The sequence below is a fragment of the Cyprinus carpio genome, chromosome B22 (genome assembly GCF_018340385.1).
Source record: "Cyprinus carpio isolate SPL01 chromosome B22, ASM1834038v1, whole genome shotgun sequence".
Lineage (NCBI taxonomy): Eukaryota > Metazoa > Chordata > Actinopteri > Cypriniformes > Cyprinidae > Cyprinus > Cyprinus carpio.
In genome coordinates this window covers 16862896-16883141 of record NC_056618.1, presented here as the reverse complement: position 1 = coordinate 16883141, position 20246 = coordinate 16862896, and the positions used below count along the sequence as shown (strand labels likewise).

The 20246-nt window shown below is 39.7% G+C and overlaps 1 pseudogene; it reads right to left on the bottom strand.

Moving 5' to 3' along the window:
- Window positions 1–2980: 2980 nt before the first annotated feature.
- LOC109082302 lies at window positions 2981–20016 on the bottom strand (annotated as a pseudogene).
- Window positions 20017–20246: the final 230 nt, after the last annotated feature.

Sequence of the window (20246 nt, the reverse complement as noted above, 5' to 3'; positions counted from 1 at the left end):
ATACTCTGTGTATGCAGTTGCAATAATTACAAAAGCCAAACCAAGTGAGGCATTTGTTCTACTTTGCCTAAACCTGCTCTGCAAGTTTGAAACCCTCATAAGACACTGTCCATATAAAGAGCAAGAGATTCACACCTTTATGTCAACCCCCACAAGCTATACAGAACTAGCCCCAAACCCCAACCCCCTCCAGCTGAACTGAGTTCGGTCTGTTTTTTGGCTGCGAGGAACGGTGTGTTGCATTGCTACTGGGTTGAAATATGCTGCCTGCACTCACAACAGCCCTACTCTTTTTTTTTATTATTACTTTCTCACAGCCCATATTATTATTTTCACCAGACCACAATCAATTCTCAAATCTCATAATCAATTCTCAATTGATTATTAATCATTCTTTTTTGCGAAAATCATTGTTAGGTTATTTGTGAACATAGGCATTTGAGGAAGGCTTTAAGACCAAGCGGAATCCTCTGCCAGCTGCTCCCACTTCACAGCAAGCGCGAATCGTGCTAACTGCACAGAGTTTATCGTCTCAGCATTTTGATTTTACAAAATCAGTTTGGGCGAATGCAAATTATTGATCATGAGCCTAACATTTATCAAGACTGGAAAATAGTCTACATGAAAGAAGACGTATTTCATTGTAAGTTAATGCTGTTAAATAGAGAGTTAAAAAAATAAACTAGTGTAGGCTATTCTTAAACTTAGATCTCATTATATTGAAGTACAAATCCAAACACCAGAAGCACCCTACACCCTGGAAGTGTTCTTTCATTGAAAAATATGCATTTTATTTATTCACAGGCTATATGGTTGAAATAATATTTTAGTTCATAACTTTAAGTGCCATTGTTTAAAAAAATGCTTTATTGACTAACATTTCAGAGACCTTCAGTTGTTATGCTTTAAAATTCCAATTTTAAAGCATAACAAAAAACTCTAATGATGATGATGTAATTATCTTTTGACTCCCCTGACATTGGCACCTTCCTTAACCCCCCCCCCCAAAAAATAAATAAATAAAACAACAACAAACAAACAAACAAACAAACAAAAAAACTCTCAGCTGTAGGAGATATGCGAGCGAATAATAGATTTAAAAAAGAAAAAAGTGGGTGCTTAGTTTCTGAAATGGAAAATGAATACAGCTCGTTATCACACTCGTTATCACACTGTAAAAAATTATATGATGAAATGTCATGATAACATATTTTTAAGTTAGGCTACTTAATTGCATGTTACCATGAAACTAACAATATAATTTGATTTTTTTTTCCTGTATAAATGGGACAGCAACCTTTCTATCAAACATTTTTAAATTGTCCACAGCTGAGCAACGCTGGAGGCAGGTTCTGAGCCAAAGCGCACGAAGTGAATGTGCATGCACAATTTTTCTGGGAGGTGTGGCTTTGTTTCTTAAAGTAATTTTCAGATGCAATGGAAAAAAAACTGGATAAAAACATACACGAAACTTGTAAATAGTTAACAACATAGCCTAGATTAGGTCCAGACTCTGTTGCTAAGTATACTATAATGTAAATTTGTTAACCCACAGTAACAAAATTTAACCGTTTAATCGCCTATTTTCATTTGCTGCATGTTTTTTTAAAAACACACTAAAAATAAATTATGTTTTTGAGAGGAAAAAAATGATAAGTCATGTATAAGTCGCATTTTATTACATTCAAAAAAATAACAATGGCAGGCCTAATAATGTTATAATGTACCAACATTATAAACACTATAGGATATTTTTAGTTCCCTTCACTCTAAAATGTGCAGTTTTATCACACAGCATAATGCCACAGATGTCGCAAGTTTTGAGGGAGTGTGCAATTGACATGCTGACTGCAGGAATGTCCACCAGAGCTGTTGCCCGTGAATTAAATGTTAATTTCTCTACCATAAGCTGTCTCCAAAGGCGTTTCAGAGAATTTGGCAGTACATCCAACCGGCCTCACGACCGCAGACCACGTGTAACTTGACGAGATCCTGAGAGGCCCATTGTTGTGGCATTCATCCACGACCATCACCTCATGTTGCAGCATGTTAATGCATGGTCCCATGTTGCAAGGATCTGTACACAATTCCTGGAAGCTGAAAACATCCCAGTTCTTGCATGGCCAGCATGCTTACCGGACATGTCCCCTATTGAGCATGTTTGGGATGCTCTGGATCGGCGTATATGACAGCATGTTCCAGTTCCTGCCAATATCCAGCAACTTCCCACAGCCATTGAAGAGGAGTGGACCAACATTCCACAGTCCACAATCAACAACCTGATCAACTCCATGTGAAGGAGATGTGTTGCACTGCGTGAGGCAAATAGTGGTCACACCAGATACTGACTGGTTTTCGGACCCCCCCGGACCCCCAAATACAGTAAAACTGCACATTTTAGAGTGGCCTTTTATTGTGGCCAGCCTAAGGCACACCTGTGCAATAATCATGCTGTCTAATCAGCATCTTGATATGCCACACCTGTGAGGTGGATGGATTATCTCGGCAAAGGAGAAGTGCTCACTAACACAGATTTAGACAGATTTGTGAAAAATGTTTGAGAGAAATAGGCCTTTTGTGTACATAGAAAAAGTCTTAGATCTTTGAGTTCAGCTCATGAAAAATGGGGGCAAAAATAAAAGTGTTGCGTTTATAATTTTGTTCAGTGTATAATATGTTATTTAGCTAGTTTAAGAATAAAGTTTTTGTCTTTTGTGTAAAAACAACTTTCCTAGCTATATATTTTTGTAATATTAGCATGTAAACATATATATGTTTGATAAACTTTGTACTGATAACTGCTTAACGTTATTTACCTTACCCTACTACTGATAAATAGCTAAGCCTCTTTGAATAAACATGTCAGTTGAATGGATACATATAAATGTTTGAAAGAAGTTTCATATGGTTGACATCAACAAAAGAGGACAGCATAGAGATTGTATTTCAATTTATTGGGCTCACATGAAAACCCAGTACAGTCTTATTATATGCTTGCTTGTAGGTGTGGTATCTTCTTTTCATTCTTCATCCTTACTCTTGAAAATGCAGAAAATAACAAATTTGTTGAAAAATATTATAACATATTACATATAAATTCTAGCTTTACAGAGTACAGCTCGACAACATCACGCATTCAATGTCTCATTTTACAACTACTATATGCCTTTGTTACCTTCCCAGCGTCGCGGCTCTTGGCTCTCAGCTTGTTGACCTGGGACTCAGCGATGTCAGCGCACTCCTGAGACTCCTCCAGTTCATGCTGCACCTTCCTGTACCTGGACAGGTGAGTGTTGGCCTGCTCCTCCTGTTAGGATGACACCAGATGTCCAACTCCTTTCAGAGCATTGCACTGAATGTATCAAAACTATTTGAAAAAATATCAAAACTTCACACTTAAGACATTTGACATTAGACTTACAGCTTCTTCAGCCTGGCGCTTGTAGGCCTTCACTTTCAGCTGCAGCTTGTCTACCAGATCCTGCAGTCGGGTCACGTTCTTCTTGTCTTCCTCAGTCTTTGGGTGAAAGTATTGTTCATGGTCTTAGTTTACCTATGTATATTATAATGAAATATAAGTTTCTAAATCCTGTGTAGTTGTACCTGGTAGGTGAGCTCCTTCACTCTCCTTTCATATTTGCGCACTCCTTTCACAGCATCTGCACCACGTCTCTGTTCAGCTTCGACTGCAGCCTCCAACTTGCGCACCTTCATTAGAGAGTTATTAGCCCCTTTCACACAGTAATAACAGTAAATTGCTGTAAAATTACCAGAATGACTTTACCAGTAATTTCAAAAATGCACAAATTTACCAGAATTTTTGAAAGGGCCCTGTTCACACATGATCTCTTAATGGTAATTGATAGGTAATTTACCAGTAAAGTCTGTATGTGCAACAGGGGACTATTGTTGTCACCTGTCAAATCTCTGCCATAGCTAGTTCATCTAAGACTGTATTTAGCTTGTAATTTACCCTGGACTCCAGTTTCTGGAGCTGTTTCTTTCCACCCTTCATGGCCAGACTCTCAGCCTCATCCAGACGGTGCTGCAGGTCTTTGACAGTCACCTCCAGGTTCTTCTTCATCCTCTCCAGGTGAGCACTGGTGTCCTGCTCCTTCTTCAGCTCCTCAGCCATCATGGCAGCCTGAAATATAAGCCAATTCAAATGAACTAGCCAATATAGACTGAAATGCCTTCCATGAAGGTACCCTTTGTTACCACATGCAGATAAATAAAGTCAAATAACTGTTTAATTTAGAGTAGAGCAACAGAATGTAAACACTCACATCAGTGATGGCCTTCTTGGCCTTCTCCTCTGCATTTCTGGCCTCCTGGACTGCATCGTCCACCTCACCTTGAACCTGGACCAGATCAGCCTCAAGCTTCTTCTTTGTGTTAATAAGACTTGTATTCTGTGGGGTTTAAGCAGGTAGTTTAGTGTACATTTAACTAAAACTCTGTTATCATGTAACCTGAATGTGCTCCAAGTATAGTTTTTCTGTACTTGTGAGTCCAGCAGTCCCACACGCTCGCTGGCATCCACCAGCTCCTGCTCTGCCACTTTGCGTCCTCTCTCTGTTTGCTCCAGTGCAGCTCTCAGCTCCTCAATCTCTGCTTGCATCAGGTTATTCCTGCGCTCCACCATGGCCACCTGCTCCTTCATGTCCTCCTGTCCTCTGACAGCTTCATCAAGGTGCAGTTGGGCATCCTGTGACAATGTTCTTTCTTTGTTAGTTGCATGTCATGATTTATTTAATTCATGTATCATATTCATATTCTCAAAGGTTTTTATATGTGTTGCAGTTCCTCATTCTACAGAAAGATACCTTGAGTTGTCCTTGGACGTTCCTGAGCTGTTTCTGGGCTTCAGCAGCCTGGCGGTTGGCATGACTCAGCTGGATCTCCATCTCATTTAGATCTCCCTCCATCTTCTTTTTGACTCTCAGGGCATCATTTCTGCTTCTGATTTCAGAGTCCAGAGTGCTCTGCATGGAATCAATCACTCTTTGGCTGTTCCTCTTGATCTGTTCCATCTCCTCGTCCTTCTCAGCAAGCTTCCTGTCAATCTCACTCTTCACCTGGTTCAGCTCCAGCTGCACACGAAGAATCTTGGACTCTTCATGCTCCAGGGTGCCCTACAAAAAATAATTATTTTGACTTAATTCTGAATTAAATTTGAGTTTTTTAAATTTTGTAATACATACATTTATGAATAATTAAAAAGGAAATAATTTGCAGAAATTATGTTTTTCATTTCAGGATTTCATTCCACTCCATATATAATGTTTTAATATTATTAATAGCAATGTTGTAATAATGCTCAAATTTTAGCAAAACAATGGCACCTCAGCTTCTTCAAGTGCAGTCTGGATCTCTGCTTTCTCAGACTCCACTGTCTTCTTGGCTTTCTCTAACTCATGAATGCTCTTTCCAGTTTCTCCAAGCTGTTCAGTTAGGTCAGAAATCTCCTCTAAAAAGTTTAAAAAGTAGAATTGTAATGTGTTCTGTTTTAAGACATCTCTTTTCTTACATCCTTGGTGTACAAATTAAAGTGGTATTTACGTTGCAGATTCTTGTTCTCCCTCTTCAGGGTCTCAAGGTGGTCAAGTGTTTCCTCATAGGAGTTCTTCATTTTGAACAGCTCAGTGCTGAGAGAACGAGCTTCTTTCTGAGCACCTTCTAGTTCAGCCTGGCTTTCCTCATACTTCTGTTTCCACTCTGCTAGGACCTGAAGAAAAAGATGGTCATTGTTAATTAGCCAAATTCATGGCTCAAGGTTTAGATTTCAAGATTATCCCCATCCTTCTCACCTTGTCAAAGTTTCTCTGCTTCTTGTCAAGGTTGGCAGCCAATGCATTTGCCCTCTCCACATCAATCATGAGGTCCTCTACTTCACCCTGCAGTCTCTGTTTGGTCTTTTCCAGAGAGGCACACTTGGAGTTCACCGCTTCAGTGGATTCTTCAGCATCCTGCAGACACTGGGCAAGCTTTTTCCTGAAGAAAGTGAAATGAAATAATGAAATCTTACCAACATTTGTGATATTAAATGTAGGGAGCTAGAGACATTGTTCTTTGTTGTATTTACTTGGATTCCTCAAGCTCCTCAGTGCGTTGGATGGCATCAGTCTCATATTTGGTTCTCCACTGAGCCACCTCACTGTTGCCCTTAGACATTCCACGCTGGAGTTCAGCTTTGGCCTCCTGCTCCTCCTCATACTGCTCTCTGAGCAAATCACAGTCATGACGTGCAGACTGAACCGCATGGGCCAGAGCATTCTTGGTCTGTAAGGCAGCATATTTTTAGTTTTCCAAAATTCCAATCTTTACAATTATTTTGAATGTTGAAACTTAATTTTCAAAATTAATTAACTCATTAATTTTTTATAACTCTACCTTGACCTCCTCCTCAATATGCATTTTGAGTTCCTCAATTTGCTGTGTATAAGCCTGTTTTCCTCTAGTTAGCTGTGAAACAAGTGCTTCTTTCTCTTCCAGTTGACGGCTAAATTCTCTTTGAAATAACGTTAGAAATATTACTATGAAATATAATAACAGAGAAACTTTTTAATATTTTTTTGAAGGTTTTTACATGTGTACCTTATTTGCCATGCCTTACCATTTTCAGTCTGAAGTCTTGCACGTTGTGCATTCATGTCATTCAGCTGACGAACATTTTCATCACTCTTCGTCTTGATTTCACTCAACTGGTCTTCCAGGGTACGGCACATCTTCTCTAAATTAGCCTTAAAAGGTACAGGGTTATATGCAGATGTTTGTAAAGATGCTTTTATATTTAATGATTCTCTAATGACATTACCTTTGCTTTAGCCACAGCCTCCATGTTGCTTGTCAAGTCATCAATCTCCATCTTGTATTCACTCTTCTCCTTCTCCAGCTTCTGCTTGACCCGCTGGAGGTTGTTGATCTGTTCTCCGAGTTCAGCCACACTGTCTGCCTGCTTCTTTCGGAGAGCTGCAGCTGTAGCTTCATGCTGCAATGTAGACTCTTACAGATCACGACGCAACTTCTGGAATTCAGCTTCACGCTTCTTGTTCATCTCAATCTGAGCAGCAGTGGCACCACCAGCTTCCTCGAGCCTCTCGCTGATCTCTTCAAGTTCCCTGGAGAGATCAGCTCTCTGCTTCTCCACTTCAGCACGAGCAGCACGCTCTGCCTCAATTTCCTCTTCTAGTTGCTCTATACGAGCCTAATTGAGGGAAAAAAACCTATTGTGATATTTGTAATGTTGATTTGCCATCAACTTCACAGTTTCACATAGAAAAGATTATGGTCAGCATTACCTGAAGTTCTTTGATCTTCTTCTGAAGCTGTGCTCCCAAAGACTGTTAATCCTCAATCTTGCTGAGAAGTTGACTTATCTCAAAGTCCTTCCTGTTTTGAAAGTAGTATTTTGTAAAATGTGCAAAATACTTTTTTTGTCAAATGTGTAATCGTGGGAAGCCTGACATCCACTCACTTTTTGATCTTCTCATCTGATTGCTGTTTGTCATTCTCCAGGTCCATTATGGACTCCTGGGCCAGTTTCAGATCACCCTCAAGTTTCCTCTTGGCTCTCTCAAGGTCCATACGGAGCTTCTTCTCTTGCTCCACTGAGCCCTCAAGCTATTGTGATATAAACCAGAGCATTCAAATCTGGTATATAACAACAAAATTAATTTTATATTGATTGTTGGTCTCATTCTCATGTCAAACATCTTACATCATCAACTTGCTGCTCAAGCTTGGTCTTAGCTTTAGTCAGAGTGTTGACTTTGTCTTCCTCTGCCTGAAGGTCATCAAGAGTCTGCTGGTGTGCCTCTTGGAGGGCTTTCTTCTCTTTGGTCAGTTTGGCAATGCTCTCATCCTGAGATGCCATCTCCTCTGTCAGGTTTTTCACCTAAATATAAGCATTGATTATTGGTTTCATTCTCAGGAGCCTGAATCACAATCAGCAGTGACGATGTCAAAAAAATATTAACCTTATTTTCTGTAGCATGTTTCTCCTTTTCCACTTTTGCCAAGGTGAGCTCCAGGTCATCAATGTCTTTCTTCAGCTCAGAACATTCATCCTCCAGTTTCCTCTTCTTGGCAGTCAGTTCAGCATTGATTTCCTCCTCATCCTCCAGTCTCTCGTTTGTCTCTTTGAGTTTGGCCTCAAGCTGGATCTTGCTTTTGATGAGACCTTCACATCTCTCCTCAGCATCAGAGAGGTTTTCAGATTCCTGTTCATTGACATGGATGTAGTTAATGACTTATATTCATAGCTATAGGATCCATATTAGGATCAATAAGATCTGAAATACTCACAGCTGTTACTTGCAGCTTAAGGTCATTTTTCTCTTGAATAAGTGACACCATTTTTTCCTCAAGCTCTTTCTTTTTAGCTAATGCCTTTGCCAGATCCTCCTTCTTTTTTTCATAGTTCTCCTTTATGGCCGCCATTTCTTTCTCAGTCTCTGCACTCTTCAGAAGAGGCTTGATCTTGAAGTAGAGCTTCATCCATGGCCAATGTTTGACATTCATGAATGAGCGGATGTTGTATTGGATGGAATAAATTGATTCTCTGTGTAAATTGTAATCAGTAAATCAGTCATTATCAATGTGTGGTACTAAACAGTTGTGTTCCAAACAGTTTTGTAAGTAGATTGTACCTCCTCTCCATCATTTTGACAAACTCTTTCCTCATGACGTATCCACGGCACAAAGCTTGAGTCATAGTAACCAGTGTTGCTAGTTTCTCATCTCTCATCTCCTCAAGAGTACCCAACAGACCAGCTTTGAAGAACACCTACAAGAATGTTTAGAACATTTTAAGTGGTACAATGTTCAAGAAGCCAAGTACTCCTCCTCAATATAAATGTGACCTGGGTTATGGTACACTGTCTGTTATACAGGTTTTTTTTCCTGCATAGAGAACTATGAGGGGGCTGCTCCATCAAATTTTGTGCCGCCTCAACAAAATTGAGGCAGGCAGTCACATGCAAGCTTCATTGAATATCGTCAATTAAGGATTGTAGACAAAAGTGTGCATATTTGAAGAAATATTTACGTCATTACACAAATTTACTTTATATTTCTTGGAATTGTTTTCTCCATATTCATCTGCTGAATTATTTGATCTGATGAACATTAGCTGCTTTCAGTGCTGTCTGGCTGTGTTTGTGTAAGGTTGTAAGATTATTTATTTATTTTTTTTTCCTAAGAAGAATCTTCATAAAAAATGGATACATGTATATTGGTATCAAAGCAATGTGGGTCAGGAGCAATTGGATTATGAGGAGTGGATGAAATGTAATCAATATATGTAATCAAGATGACGCCACAAATGGCTGACTTGATGTGGAGCTCTCCCATTCTTTTGCTGTTTTTGTTTGTTCGGTGTTTAGTCATTCTTTTTTAGAAAAGTTGGTCAAAATTTATCTTAATGTCCAGTTCTAGCTACTAACAAACCATTAATTATGACTTTTCCCTCAAACTCCTAATTTGCTACTTATGAATAGTTATGTAGGTGTACAGAGTGGATCATATCGTGGAGTTAACAGGGAAAACAAAAGGCTATATATATATTATTGCTACATAAATGAAAGTTGGTGTTGTTTTCTGAAGAAGATGTGCTCTCTTAATTTAAAGGCACTCTTCATAAAACTTGTTCATTATTGTGAATATTTACGTCACTTCAGACGTGCATAAGCGCAGCATTGCAACAGCTGCCTGAACAAATATCTGAAATGGAGCAATGTTACCTGGACTCTCTTTTAATCATTCTTGGAGATTTTAATAAAGCAGATTTCTCCCATGAACTGCCAAAATACAGACAGCGTTTTACATGTCTTAACAGACCACTGTTACACCAAAATAAAGGATGCATATGTCTCTGTCCCACATTCAGCTTTGAGGCTCTCTGACCACTGTTTGGTTAATCTTATACCGACCCACAAGCAGAAACTGAAATCAGCTATACCTGTAATAAGGACTGTAGAAAGATGGACTTATGAATCAGAGTGGGGTTTACAAGCCTGCTTCAGCTGCACTGATTGGAGTGTTTTAGAAGCTGAAGCCACCGATCAGGTCGATCTCACAGAGACTGTAACATCATACATCAGTTTCTGTGAGGATATGTGCATTCCCACCATAACATTCATATCATTCAACAATGATAAACCATGGTTTACTGGGAAACTCAAACAGCTTTGTCACACCAAAGTGGATTCTTGGGGATAAAATCTTGTAAATCCAGGCAAGAATCAGTTTAACAAAGGAGATCAGAGTGGCTAAAAAAGGTACTCAAAAAGCTAATGACCTGGCATTGGTTTGGATAGGTCTGAGGAACATCAAGTACAAGGCACCACCCCCACAGTCTGTTGAGAATCAACTGGCTGACCATCTCAATGTGTTTTACTGCCGGTTTGAAAAGCCCAGACTACTACCCCCCACCCGCTCTGATCCTCACTTCACACATTCGCCTATCCCTCTGCAACCCCCCTCTCTGCCTCCCCCACCATTCAACCTGTGCTTAAAGTGTGTGTAGAGGACATTAACAAGGTCTTCAGAAAACAGAAGACTAGGAAAGCTTCAGGCCCAGATGGTGTTTCACTTGCCTGTCTAAAAATCTTTGCTGACCTATTGGCCCCCATTTTCACACAGATCTTCAACGGATCACTGAAACTGTGTGAAGTTCCCTGCTGCTTCAAAGGCTCCACTATCATTCCGATCCCCAAAAACCCCCAAATCACTGGACTTAATAGCCGCATTTCCACAGTCGGGCTAAAAGCGGGCGTACTAGTGCATGCCAGGGCCAGGTGCGTTTCCACTGTCACTTCCGGGGCTAGATTGTGCCTCGCCGGTGTTTCCTCAGGGCCAACGGCCCGGGTTTTTTGGCCCAATGAAAACCTTGGGGCAAAGTGGGCCAGCTGGGGTTAGAGGAGTGGTTATCAACAAAGGCGGAGTTTCTCCGCATCTGGAGAGCGTCAGCGCCACAGATCATTTCATAAAGTTAACAGCTATAACACCAGCATTAAAGACTTTTAAAATAAGTTGAGCTCAAAACTCACTTTCAGACAGCAGTGAGTGCTTGAAATAACTTGATCCATTGTGGATTATGATCACCATACAAGGCAGAAATATTTAAAAAGCGATGCAAAAGACTATGCACGGTATTAACATTACCATAGTAAACATGGTAAATATGACCGCTTGAAGCAGTCAGACGTCAGCTTCTTATTGTCTATCACAATCATGTGTTTATTTAGTAACATATTTTATCTGTCATAAGTCTTGTCTCAAGAGTTTAGCCCCGCGTATGTCATAAAAATATAATGTTTTTTTTTGTTCAGGAGCTTTTATAAAAATATAGAAATCAACATTCTTTCTAAATGTGATTTATATACGGTGATTACACATACACATATACAGAAACAGACTCAACGGAATAAGCAGGTAGGCTATGTTCATACCGCTTTATTTCTGTGTGACTAATTTTTTTATTAAATTAAATTAATTCATTATGATCAAAGTATCACTTATTATTGTAAAAATTGATGCTTTTGGATTTAAATCTTTAACAAAGCATGCAAACAAATGGCCGCTTTTATCAAATTCATTTTGTGATTGCGCTAGTTCCAGTGACTTATTTCTTATTAGTTTTCTGATAACTTCTTTTTATTGGTGAAATGATGGGGTTGCGTGACATTGTTCCTGAGAGGTGTGTAAAGGGCGGGTTTTAGTGAAGCGCAGTGGTGCTTCTGGCCCGATGGTGGAAATGCAGCGTGATTTTGAACCACTTGCTACACATCCAACCCCTGCCTGGCCCGTTTAAATCACTGAGAGACACACGGAGCCTGAAAAGCAAACATAAAACTGAATAATGACTACAGACCTGCTGCTCTCAAGTCTGTAGTCATAAAGTCATTTGAGAGACTGGTCCTGCCCTACCTAAAAGACATCACTGGAACCTTGCTGGATCCTTTTCAGTTTGCCTACAGAGCAAAAGGGGCTGTGGATGATGCAGTCAACATGGGACTGCATTACATCCTGCAGTACAGCTCTCCATGACCTCCCCAGTCTGTCAGTGGATCACCAGCTTCCAGACAGACGGGCATCCAGCTAGTGAGGCTGGGCAAACTCACATCCAGGACTGTCTCGATCAGCACTGGTGCCCCTCAGGGATGTGTTCTCTCCCCACTGCTTTTCTCCCTCTACATGAATGACTGCACTTCAAAGGATCCCTCAGTCAAGCTCCTGAAGTTTGAAGTGACATGACATACAGACATAAAGCCAAGTATGGTGACCCATACTCAGAATTTGTGCTCTGCATTTAACCCATCCAAAGTGCACACACACAGCAGTGAACACACACACACCCTGAACACACACCCAGAGCAGTGGGCAATCATTTATGCCCCGGTGCCCGGGGAGCAGTTGGGGGTTTGGTGCCTTGCTCAAGGGCACCTCAGTTGTGGTATTGCCGGCCCAAGACTAGAACCCACAACCTTAGGTTTAGGAGTCAAACTCTCTAACCATTGGGCCTTGACTTTCCCCACTACAGTCATTAGTCTCATCCAGGATGGACACGAGTCTGCTAAGATTGAGCAGCTAGCTTTCTGGTGCAGTAATAATAACCTGGAGCTGAACATGCTCAAAACAGTGGAGATGACAGTGGACTTCAGGAGATCCCCCTCCCCCGCACCCCCACTAACCCTACTGCCCGATAATAGTTGAATAACCGTTAGTCCACCAAAATCTTAATAGTTGCTTAGTCGCAGAAAAAAAAAAAAAAAAAAAAAAAATTCCACATTGGCAGAATCTATGCAGATAGTTAACAACATCAATGTGGTAATACAGTACATCAGGCAGGACATCCAAACGCTCGCCAATCATTCATCGACATCAAATATGACTTATCATCTGAAATATGTAAATAGCAGCAACTTTAGATGGCCACTCAATCTTATGTTAATCTAGAAATATGTGCGCTGTTCTAGTGTCTGTGTGGAGTGTGGAAGCTGAACAGTAGCTCACTGCAGGACAGATGGAGGCACCGGTGCTTGCACTTAAAATACTCAATCATATTAAAGCCAGTGTGCTTTGGCAAGCTTTATGCATATACTTGTGCGCTTATTAGGCAATGTAGGCAATCAAAGGCTCATTATTATGATTTAAATGATGTATTAATAAACGTGTGATTAGTCGACTAATGCTTCAAATGAACAAATACTAGTCGACCAGAAAAATCTTTAGTCGAGGGTAGCCCTAATTTTTTTTTTTTACATATTATTTTTTTTATTAATTATTTATTGTCTATTCTCTTTATTATTATTAAGGTTTTATTTCATTTTTATTGCCTTTTATTATGTCTGCACTATGTTTGCACTTTCTGCACTGGAAACTCCTGACTCCAGAATTAATTCCTTGTGTGTGTAAACACACAGGGAAAAAAAAGCTCTGTCTAATTCTGACTCTAAAAAGTTTTTGTAAAATGAAAAATAGGTGGCTGAAATGTTGTGCACTGGTTGTGCACTGTGCAATGGCTTTAATACCATTTTTAACAACCTCATGCTTATGTTTGACTACACTGCAAATGAGATGTTGTATTTAATTAATGTTCAGCAGGTTAGCTGTTTGTAGAATATGCCTTAATTTGATTGTTGACATTGTCTTCAATCATCTATTTATTAGAACTCCTAAAATACACTGCTTGTAAAAAGTTCATATGATCAGGATTGTACCACCTGTTAAAATAAAATTATAAAAATATAATGTATCTAAAATGCTGACAATTGAGTATTCTAATGATTTCATCTATGATTTAACACTTTGGGGAAGCATGATAATTTCCCAAGCACAAAGGGGGTCCATATAGGTCTTTAGTGAACAAACACACACACCGTGAACACACACCCGGAGCAGTGGGCAGCTTTTTTGCTGCGGCGCCCGAGCAACCGTTGGGGGTTTGGTGCCTTGCTCGTGGTATTGAAAGTGGAAAAGAGCACTGTACATTCACTCCCCCGACCTACAATCCTTGCTGGTACCAAGGCTTGAACCCGCAACTTTTGGGTTATAAGTCCAACTCTTTAACCATTAGGCATAACATTAGAAATGTGTAATGCGGCATTAAGGTATGTTTTTACTCAAGTTAGGTAAATTATCAAGTCATTCATTATAATTAGAGAACTTTTTGTTATGCCATGTGGTATATTAACTGAGGAGCTTACCTTGGTGTGTCCAAACTTATATTGGGTGTAGTCAACATCAATAGAGCCCAAGAGTTTCTCTGAAGCCTTTTTGTTGTCAATGAACTGTCCCTCAGGGATGACGCTAGCATTTAATACTTTGTATCTAGAGGACATTCAAAGGAGAGTAATGTTCTTGTGAAACTACAAAAATATATTCTTAACATGATGAAGATTAGGTGGTGCATCCTCTGCAATTAGGAGGTTGCAAAAAGTCTTTACCTCTGCTTGAAGTCGCCATATAGGATTCTGCTGGGGAAACCCTTCCTGCAGATTCTGATACCCTCCAGCACACCATTACACCTGAGCTGGTGGATAACCAGGAAGTTCTCCATCAGACCTGCAATGCAAATGTTGTTAAGGTTCCAGAGATATTTTCAAAACTGTGATGCATTTGATTCTTTGGGGATCAAGTTTACCTGGAGTCTTGGATTCATTAGGAATCAAGCAGCGCACAAAGTGAGGGTGAGTGCTCCTCAGGTTAGTCATCAGCTTACCCAAGTTCTCCTGTGGAAAGTTTATGATATTAGTTCAGTCTTTAATAGAGATGTTTAGATATTTCATTAAAAAAGAGAATCATGTTTACCCTAAAAAGTGCAGACACAGTCTGAAAGGAACCACCCTTCTTCTTGCCTTTCTTTCCACCACCGCCCTCAGCTGTTTTATGTCAAAGAAAGAAGTTATTATTAATTTTATGTTGCTTTATATTAAGCTGTTCAATAGATTGATATCTGATATTGACAGATATTAACTTCTCTGTCATCATCGTTCATGGATATACTTAATGTTTTTCTGAAGTGTAGAATATGTGATCACATAGTGTATTACATTAAGATACAGTTGTCTTTTCTCTGTTTTGCATGTCATTAAAATTAATTTTGAAGAATTCAGGAAATGCAGATGTTCATACCTTCAGCAGCTCCATGCGCAGCATACAGGAAGGCCAGCACTTTGAGCAATGACTTTTGGTAAAGTTGCACAACAGAGTCGTTCAGTGGATCCTTGTTCTTGTCCAACCAGCCAACAATGTTGTAGTCCACAGTACCGGCGTAGTGCACCAGAGAGAAGTGGGCCTCTGCCTTACCTTTGGCAGGCTTGGGCTTCTGGAAAGCTGCACATTTGCCCAGATGCTGATCATGCAGCTTGTTTTTGAAGCTTGGGTCTGTAGCCTTGGGGAACATGCACTCCTCTTCAAGGATGGAGAAGATGCCCATTGGCTGTTGAAGAAATATTCACACTCAAGTACAGTCACAATGTAAACAGTAAATTTAATTTTCAGAATATCCTCTTACCTTCTCAATGAGCTCAATACAGGCAGCCAAGTCCATACCAAAGTCAATGAACTCCCATTCAATGCCTTCTTTCTTGTACTCCCCTCTTGCTCCAGAACAAACATGTGGTGGTTGAAGAACTGTTGCAGTTTCTCATTTGTGAAGTTGATGCAGAGCTGCTCCAAGCTGTTGAACTGATAATCATGCAGAAGCACGTTCTTACTGCTGACTGCTATCTTTTATATCTTGATTCTTTCAGAAACATTAATGACTGATGCTCACATCAAAGATCTCAAATCCAGCGATGTCCAGCACACCAATGAAGAACTGTCTAGGCTGCTTGGTGTCCAACATCTCATTGATACGGACAACCATCCACAAGAACATTTTCTCATAGACAGACTTGCAGAGAGCCGAGACTGCATTGTTCACCTGAGAAATTCAAAGGTCAGTGAAACTGATATTATACTTATTTTTTTTTTCAAGAATATTTTTTTTTCTGAATGTCTATGGGACATTCCTATGTTTTTTCATCTACTAAGAAGATAAGTGATCACCTGTGGTACTGTCTGGCCTTTGGTCACCATCTCATTCCCGACCTTCACTCTGGGGAAGCACAGAGCTTTCAGCATGTTGATGCCCATGAGGTAAGCAATTTTATCAGCCACTGAGGAAGAACAGTTTTATGCATTACTTTCACTAATGAAGTCAATGTTTGCATGCTAATTTGTGTTAATAATACACCCTACCCTCAGTGCCGTCAGGTTCAGCCTGCTCCTCTCTCTGCTTCTGTTTGAACTTCATGTTCCCATGATGCATCACAGCACCTGTTAGCTTGTAGATGCTGATTTTCTCATCAGCACTGAAGCCCAGAATGTCAATGGCAGTCTGTTTTTACACAGACCAAATAAAACGCAATGCATTAATATGTAGTTTATATTGCATGTCATGCAGTATTTACACCAGTTCATGCTATTGTTCTTCTTTTTAATTTCATGCCAGATAAATTGCTTGTAATCTGAAAATACCTCTACTACTACTAATAAAAACTGAGTTGTCCACATACATCTGTGGCAATGAACTCCTCCACATCATTGATGCTCTTGACAGTGATTTCACCCTGGCTGATCATTGGATAGTCATAAGGGTTGGTGGTGATGAGCAGGGCCTCTATAAAGAGTTGATGTGCAGCATGTTAACAGTGCTCTTTAAAACTAGGAAATAATTCTAGTTGATTTAATCCTGTAGATTTCTCACCGAGCAGCTCTGGCTTGTGACCAGTCATGAGCTGGTAGAAGAGATGTGGTAAACTCCTCTCAGCAGACAACTGGAATGTTACTCTCGACTTTTCCAGCAGATCTGTAAAAAGTGATGAAAAAGACATTGAGTTCAATTGATTAATCCACTTGTTAGTCTCCAAATAGAAATATTTGGCTTAAAACAGTGTTGACTCACAAGTTTCAATATCAGCTGAGGCCAGTTTTCCAGTGGTGCCAAAGTGAATCCTGATGAATTTACCCTACAGAGGTTGAAATCATTTACAAATGCTAAACTGTTTGGCCACTTTAAAAGTGTGATTGACGTTGCACAATGCTGTAATAATTCATAAGTGCAACTTACAAAACGAGAGGAGTTGTCGTTCCTCACAGTCTTGGCATTACCATAAGCCTCCAGCAGAGGGTTGGCTGCCACAATCTGGTCCTCCAGTGATCCCTAATGTAATTGTAGGGCAGTAGATAGTAGGTATGAGGTGAAGCACAAATACTGTAATCAGTAACACCATCTAGAATAGGTGTTTTACTAACCTGCATTTTTCCAGGGACTGGTTCTGGCTTCTTCGGTCCAGACATCGCACCAAAAGTTGCAAAGTACTGAATGACACGTTTTGTGTTCACAGTCTTTCCTGCACCAGATTCTCCACTGGAGATTGAAACAAGTTCATCTTTTAGTTATACATTTTCAAGTAATTTATACATATAATTGAAAACCTTTAGCTTATTCTACCAGAGCAATATTTACTCACGTAATCAGAACAGACTGGTTCTCACGATCTGAAAATAAAGCAGGCACTGTAATAGTATAACCAAAATAGGTAGAACTCGATATTAACTTGAAGTAATAAATTAATTTGTTGTTCTCATCCACCCGGAGTGTGAAAACTCCCGTCTCGACTACACAGGGTGAACAGATGAATACACGTTGCCTCCTACTCTCAAAGTCGAACGCTCCGACTGCTCACTGTGCCAAGTTAGGTATTCATGTTATGGACGCCTACATTGAAAATAAGAGCGGTTATCATCAAATTAAACAAATTACCATTTAATAAGTTAAATATGACAACCCGACCAGTGAACAAACGTAGGAACGGACAACCCTTAGATCAGAAGAATTGATTGTAAAACAATGTTTCAAACCACACTATAAGCTAGCCATACATCTTAACAAATATAAGAGCAGTCTGCTATTTTTTGATAGATGAAAAACACATTCTTCAACATTACACAAGATATATGTAAACCACAAAGTTGTTTGTAGATGAGGGTAAAGATCAACTCATAATAAAAAGAAAAAGAAGCAATGGCAACTGTGAATTCTTTTTCCCCTAGACAGAGTTACATTACCATTAAACCAAGTAGAATACATGAACAAATCAAGCTGGCTGTCTGTGACGTCTGAGCTAGAACAAAACACAATAATAGTGGAGCTACTGAAGGATAGCACAGTCTGGCCTATAGAATGGCTCTGTGGGTCAGCTATGCCCAGACTTATCTGCGAATTTCAGAATATCGGTTTTATATTGTGTCTGTTGTGAATATAAACAATCAACCATGAAATACATCTTTTTCTGTTTTCTTGTTTAATGATGTTGTGTTTTTTTTTTCCGAACTGAACTTGACAGCTGATATTTCTCTCTTGAAAACATCACAAAAGGTAAAGTGCTTGAATGAAGATTTAAAAAGTTCTTCACTTGTCTTCACCAATGATGCTAACAATAAAGGGGGTTTTATTCTTTCTAGAAGGTTCTCTACTTGGTTTTAGGTAAATGAAACAAATATTTTAATGCACAACGTATTAGAGTTAAAGCCAAAGAAGTTTGAAAAAACTTTCAACTAAAGGTAAGTGAAGGTGAACCACAAAAATTAAGTTTAGTACAGCCATTGTGGAGTGTCAGTCTCTGCTCCACAGTGAAAGTGAAATCATGGGAGCATGGTGAAGATGAGAGTCGTTTGTGCACAAGCGTCCATTACCTCCGAAAACCAGAAAAAGGACGAGTTGCAGGCTCTAAAACACCCCCTTTGATGCAAAAGCGGGCGTTCTTCGTGTTAGATGCAGGATGAGATGTACTCATGAAGGGTACTCTTGTTAGTAAAGAGGGTGTCAAAGCTACTGTCAAAAAAAAACCACAGTGGGAAAGTTATGATAGATAAAAAATGATTTCAGGTGTTACTGTGATTTAGTCTCCAGTTAAAATATAGTATACTAGTGTACAAAAATTTGCGTAACCTTTTTCTGATTAGATCACTGTTCATTACGACGTCACAGATAAAAAAAGATGAAATTTCCCCATGACTCCTCCAAAGTTTGACCAAAGAATTGAGGACATGGCCATGAGGAACCACACGCAATGAACCTGGCTGTTGCTGTATACACAAAGGAGCGTTACGCAAGCATGGATGATATACGTAAGTCTAGTAAAAATCAGTTTTAGAACCTAGGATGGGATGGAGGCATTGTAAAACATCTATTCTGTTTCCAGACCTACTCTGGCTTGTTCTGCGGTCAGTGTCCAGCCATCAAGTGGCTCCCAGTGTACGACTCAGTTGTTGTGACGGGATACAGAGGCGAAAAAGAGGATTGAAGCCCCACCTCAACATCTCTCCATCTCCGACAACGCTTACCAGTTATGCTCACGGTAAGTGGATTCTGGAGTAGTATTTCTCTCAGAAGGTTAAACAACACATTCCATTTGGTAAGTTGCTTGTATACGAAAGTACTACAGATAGAGTGACATGCCAACAACGTCGTTTCTACGCCGCTCGATTACCCGCCCGCGCTGGCGTCGCAAGTGCATTTGCACGCTTTTTGACCGCCTGAGTGGCGCTTTAATCACAGGTTTTCAATTTTGTCAAACTTGGGAGGATTCATGGGGAAGATTTCATCTTTTTTTACTGTGACAGTCTGTAATGAACATTGATCAGTAATCAGAAAAAGGTACGCATAATTTTTGTACACATAATTTACAATATTTTACTGGAGACTAAAGCACAGTAACACATGAAATCATTTTTTATCTATCATACTTTCCCACTGTGAGTTTTGACAGTAGCTTTGCCACCCTCTTTACTAACAAGAGTACCCTTCAGGTACATCTCATCTGCATCTACCACGAAGAACGCCGCTTTTGCATCAAAGGGGGTGTTTTGAGCCTCAATTCTCTCTTTTTCTGTTTTCCGGAGGTAAATGGCCGCTGGGCCGAAACACTTCATTTCACCATCTCCCATGATTGCACTTCACTGTGGAGCAGAACTGACATCACAATGCTGACAAACTTAATTTGGTTCACTTTTTAACTTTAGTTGAAAGTTTTTTCAAACTTCTTTGGCTTTTAACTCTAATACGTTGTGCATTAAAATATTTGTTCATTTACTAAAACCAAGTAGAGAACCTTCTAGAAAGAATAACTTTATTGTTAGCATCATTTGGTGAAGAACAAGTGAAGAACTTTTAATCTTACATTAATAGCACT